Source organism: Suncus etruscus, chromosome X (assembly GCF_024139225.1).
Source record: "Suncus etruscus isolate mSunEtr1 chromosome X, mSunEtr1.pri.cur, whole genome shotgun sequence".
Lineage (NCBI taxonomy): Eukaryota > Metazoa > Chordata > Mammalia > Eulipotyphla > Soricidae > Suncus > Suncus etruscus.
In genome coordinates, this window is record NC_064868.1 from 50,763,772 (window position 1) to 50,769,525 (window position 5,754).

Genomic DNA, 5,754 nt, shown 5'->3' on the forward strand with positions numbered 1-5,754 from the left:
GAGATAGAACTCAATTTCGGGGGCTGGGTGGGGGAGTGGAGAGGTAGTACAGTGGATAAAGGCTTTTTTGCTAATAGGAAAAGAAAATAATATATTTGTGACAACTTTTGTAACAAAGTCCCATGTGCCAAAAATGAGGGGGAAATTAAAATGAAATCTTTTGATAGGAATGAAAAGTGATATTATTACTTTGTAAAGAAATTGGAAAATATTAACAAGAGTTGAGATGACTCTCACAACCAGCAATTCCATCTAGAGAAATAAGGAGGAAGGAAAATAGATTTCCTCTAAAGTAATACAGAAAGTCATGCATATGCATAAGGAGGCATATACAAGAATATTAATTGTGGGGCCAGAGTGATAGCATAGCGGGTAGGACATTTACCTAGTACACAGCTGATCCAGGTTTGATCTTTGGCATCCCACATGGTCCCAGACCCTGCCAGGAGCGATTTCTGAGTGCCAGTAGGTGTGCCCCCAAAACCAAAGTATATATATTAACTGCAACAAGAAAATAAATACTGGTGTAGTCATTCAACAGAACACTATGCAACAGTGAAAAAATAAACTGCCAGACTATCACAACCCACATAAATTTCAGAATTGTTAAAATTTAAGTTGTAGACAGATGGAATACAAAATCAATTATATAGTTTTTATATAGCTTTTTAATATAGAATGTATGTCTTGTGTATACATCATCTGGCATATAGGTAATTCTTTTTAGAGAAGGGAATTAAATATCTAATACAGAATGATGATTAACTCTAGGGGAAAAAACAAAGAAACAGAACAAGACATGTGTGTGCTAGATACATGGATTTGTTATATTAGTCCCTATGATACTTATATGCCTGAAATATTTTAGGAAAGATTACAGGGGACTATAACAAATTAAAAACAATTTAATCTGCAAACTTTGGGGAGCATCAGAGTCACTGGAAGAACTTGTTAAACACTTGATTGTTGGGGCTGGATAGATAGAACAGCAGGTTAGATACTTTGCATGTGACCCAATCCAGATTTGAACCCAGACACAACCTATGGTCCCCATCCCCACCCACCTAACACCTCCTTAGCACCATCACAGGATCCTGGTGTAAGCACTGATAGAAAAACAGCATGAGTAATGTAAAACACCTAAAGTTGTTGTAGGGTCTGGAATTTTAATTTTTAATTTTTTTGGTTTTGGGGCCACACCTGGTGGTGCTCAGGGGTTACTCCTGGCTCTGCATTCAGAAATCGCTTCTGGCAGGCTGGGGGTGGGAGTGAGGGCATATGGGATATTGGGAATCAGATCCAGGTCCCAGAGAGATAGCATGGAGGACGGTGGTTCGAGTCCCGGCATCCCATATGGTCCCCTGAGCCTGCCAGGAGCAATTTCTGAGCATAGCCAGGAGTAACTCCTAAGAGCTGCTGGGTGTGACCCAAAAACCAAAAAAAAAAAAAAAAGAAAGAAAGAAAGAAAGAAAGAAAGAGAGAGAGAGAGAGAGAGAGAGAGAGAGAGAGAGAAAGAAAGAAAGAAAGAAAGAAAGAAAGAAAGAAAGAAAGAAAGAAAGAAAGAAAGAAAGAAAGAAAGAAAGAAAGAAAGAAAGAAAGAAAGAAAGAAAGAAAGAAGAAAGAAAGAAAGAAAGAAAGAAAGAAAGAAATCCAGGTCTATCCCAGGTCGGCTGCATGCAAGGCAAACATCCTGCCTGGCCTGGAATTTGAATTTTTAACAACTTCCCAAGTGAAGATGAAGTTACTGCTAGTACAGATACTAAATTTTCAAAATATTCTCAGGAAATTAGGTGATACATGAATTTAATTTTCTTTACTGTGTTTTTTTTCCTAACTATCTCATATTCAGGTAATGTGTTAATGTGTATTACATTATGAAAACATTTTCCTTGTTTCAAATTTGCTTTTGGGTCATAAATAGCATAGAAATAGCAATAGAGGGGCCGGGCGGTGGCGCTAAAGGTAAGGTGCCTGCCTTGCCTGCGCTAGCCTTGGACGGATCGCGGTTCGATCCCCCGGTGTCCCATATGGTCCCCCAAGCCAGGAGCAACTTCTGAGCACATAGCCAGGAGTAACACCTGAGCGTTACCGGGTGTGGCCCAAAAACCAAAAAAAAAAAAAAAAGAAATAGCAATAGAGGGGCTGGAGAGATAGTATGGAGGTAAGGCGTTTGCCTTGCATGCAGAAGGACCATCCCAAATGGTCCCCTGAGCCTGCCAAAAACAAACAAACAAACAAACAAACAAAAAACAGAAATAGCAATAGACTGTATGCTTTGTGGGTGGCCCAAGTTAAATACTTGACACTGTATTGTCTCCTGAGCACTACAGAACATGGCCCCCAAATCAAAAATAATAAATCTGCCTTTATTTCTATTTTTCACACTCACTTTCCCCCAGTAAGCAACTATTCCAAAGTGTTTTATGCATATCATTTTCATATGTTTTGGCAATAGATGTATTGTTTTCTATTCTCTATGCTCAAGAATTCCTCCTAGTGGGATTTAGGGACCATGTGAGATACTGGGGAATCAAACCCAAGTAGGCTGTTTGCAAGGCATCTATCTGCTATGGTATTGCTCCAATGCTGTAGCTATTTGATTTTTTGTTTTGTTTTGTTTTGTTTTGCTTTGCTTTTTGGGCTACACCCAGTGATGCTCAGGGGTTACTCCTGGCTATGCGCTCAGAAATTGCTCCCGGCTTGGAGGACCATATGGGACGCTTGGCGATCAAACCACGGTCCATCCTAGGTTAGCGTACACAAGGCAAACACCCTACAGCTTGTGCCACCGTGCCAGCCCTGATATTTGATTTTTGGTGAGTCATTTGAAAGTTGCAATTGGGAGCTGGAGAGATAGTACAGTGGATACATGCGACCAACCCAGGTACAATTCCCAACTCCCCAGAGCTCATCACTAGTAGTAATCCTTGAGCTCAGAATCAGGACTAAGCCGTGAGCATAACCAGGTGTGGCCAAACAAACAAAAAAATAAAGAAAAGCAGGATGGTAGTTCATCTTTGAATACAACATCTATTAGAGTAATGGTATTCTTCAAAGCCAAATAAAATAATTTTATTATTATTTAATACTTTAAATAATGTAATAATAAATCATTTATTAATTATTTAATAATTTATAATTTAATAATAGCATAAAGTCTTTATATTCAAAGTTTCCAATTATGCACAAAATTTTTAGATATGCTTTTATTTTTTATCCTAAGATCTAAACAAAGCATTACATTTGGTTGTTGTATCATTTTAACCTAGAATAGTACTTCTATAGTTTATATTGTTTATGGGTTTTTTGGGGGGGGATTTTGGGTTACACCTGCTAGCGCTCAAGGGTTACTCCTGACTCTGCACTCAGAAATCACTCCTGGCAGGCATGGGGAACCATATGGGATGCCAGGATTGGAACTACTGTCTGTCCTCAATCAGCCATGTGTTAGGCAAACGCTTTACTGTTGTGCTATCTCTCGGCGCCCTGTTTATGAATTTTAAATTTTAAATTACACATTTTTGAAAAGTCTATGGACTAGTGACTTATAGGCTGTTCCATATTTTGGATTCTACTCTGTCCGCATGATTAGATTCAGGATATTTTCAGGAACAATAGTATACAGTATCACTTCAATATTAGGAGGAGGCATCGAACAATCAGGTTGCCCCATTTGGAGTAGCCAATGAATTCTTTGTTTCTTTTTCCTTTCAGCCTTACGTTAAATTTTATTATTGTATATATACATCTAATTCATTGCTCTTCAATTTTTCCCTTAGCTGTGAAATCATAGATTGTGCGTTCCACAATCCCCAGAGAGGGAGAGGGATTCCCATGCCCGGGTAGGACAAGAGACACGGGTCCAGAATCAATTCCGACACAGGTAATAATCCACACACGGTTGGGAAGGAATAGCAGGCCAGAAACTCACACCACAAGCTGTTCACCTACAAGCCAGTAGCTCCATGGAACAATGAGCCAAGATGGCAGCTTCCCCTCCGGGCCTCCATAGCAGACTTTATTGGGAAAAAACAAGGCCCACCCCCAAGGGGAGGGGGAAAAGCCAAATGAGGAAAACTTCTTTTAAGTAACCAAACGAGAGACAACTAATTAGAAGGCAATATGAGGACCAATCCAAAGGTCTCTACCGACAGTATTCTCCCACTATGGACAGCAAGATTTTCTCTAGCTCCCTGATAATATAAATAATACTTTAGTAAACATCCTGTGTGTGTACTCATATGGGCTTATATGGAATTTTCTTTTGGAATATACACCCAGGAGCATATACTTGGTTTGACTAAAATATATGTATATACTGAGTTTGACTAAAAAAAATATATTGCTTCGATGCTTCTTTGGAATATCTATAAGTCTATACTTTTAACAGTTTTTGAAGATTTCTATATCCCTATATGGTAGCACTCATTTTCCAGCATTCTAATTTTTGCCAATTTGACAGGTACAAAGACAATATTTTATTTTAGTTTGCATTTTGCTGGTTACTAATACATATTTCAGCATGTCTTCATGTGTGTGTTAAATGTCTTTTCTGTAATTTGCATGCATAATTGACTGTTTTTATTTCTGTGAAGAGTCTTCCTAACATTTCTAGGTGATTTTCTAGTTTCTTATAGATTCTAGCCATTAGCCCCTTTTCAGTTTCAGACCTTGAAAACATTCTTTCCCTACATTACTTACAATAAAATAGCATCCAATAAATAAAAATTATGAGTCTTGATGTAATCAATTTGATTAAAATTTCACTGTTTATTTTATTTATGAGTTCTAGTTAAAAAGTTATTCCCCATGGTCCCAAGCAGCTCAAGTTATGATTGGTCACTATATCCACCATGAAGTTACAATCAGCTGTAACACCACCATCATAATGAATAATTTGTTTTTGTTTTTGTTTTTTAGGCCTCATCTCAAAGGCTATTCCTGCCTTGGTGCTCAGTCATCACTCCTTCTGGTGCACAGAGTATATAATGCCTGAGATTGGTTTGTTTGGTTGTTTTTGAGGGGGTAGGCCCACATCCAGCATGGCTCAGTTATTATTCCTGGCTCTGTACTCAGGGATCATTTCTGGTGGGCTCAGGGGACCATATGTGTTGCTGAAGATTGAAATCAGGTTGTTTGTATGCAAGGCAAGGACACTTTCTGCTATACTATTGCTCTGGCCCTCTACAATAATTTTTTGTAAAAATATATCAAGCTCTTTAAACTTCCATCTAGAAGGGCTATAGATTTAGCTCAGTAGTAGAGTGCATATCTCACATGTAAGAGGCACAGGGTCCAATATCACAGCATGAAATTTTTAAAAATTCAATTTAAGGCAGATGATATCCTACAACAAATAAGGCACTTCCTTTGCATGTGGCCAACCCAGGTTTGATCCCTGGTAATCCATATGATCCACCAACCCTAGCAGGGAGAGATCCCTGAGCACAGAGCCAGGAGTAATCCATGAGCAATTCTGATTGTGGTCCAGAAAAATGGAACTGGAATTTTTATTAAGATGTCACTGAATTTATAGATTAATTAAGAGCAATTAACATCATAATTTTAATTCAGTGTATAAAATAATGGTCAGCTCTCCTTTCTTATTCTTGTCTCTCCATCCTTTATTTTTCCTTCCCATAGTTAATAATGTATTGGGAGTATCAAGTGTCATACACACACATTAGTTACAAATGATTACACAGGGGCCGGAAGATAGCATGGAGGTAGGGCATTTACCTTGCATGCAGAAGG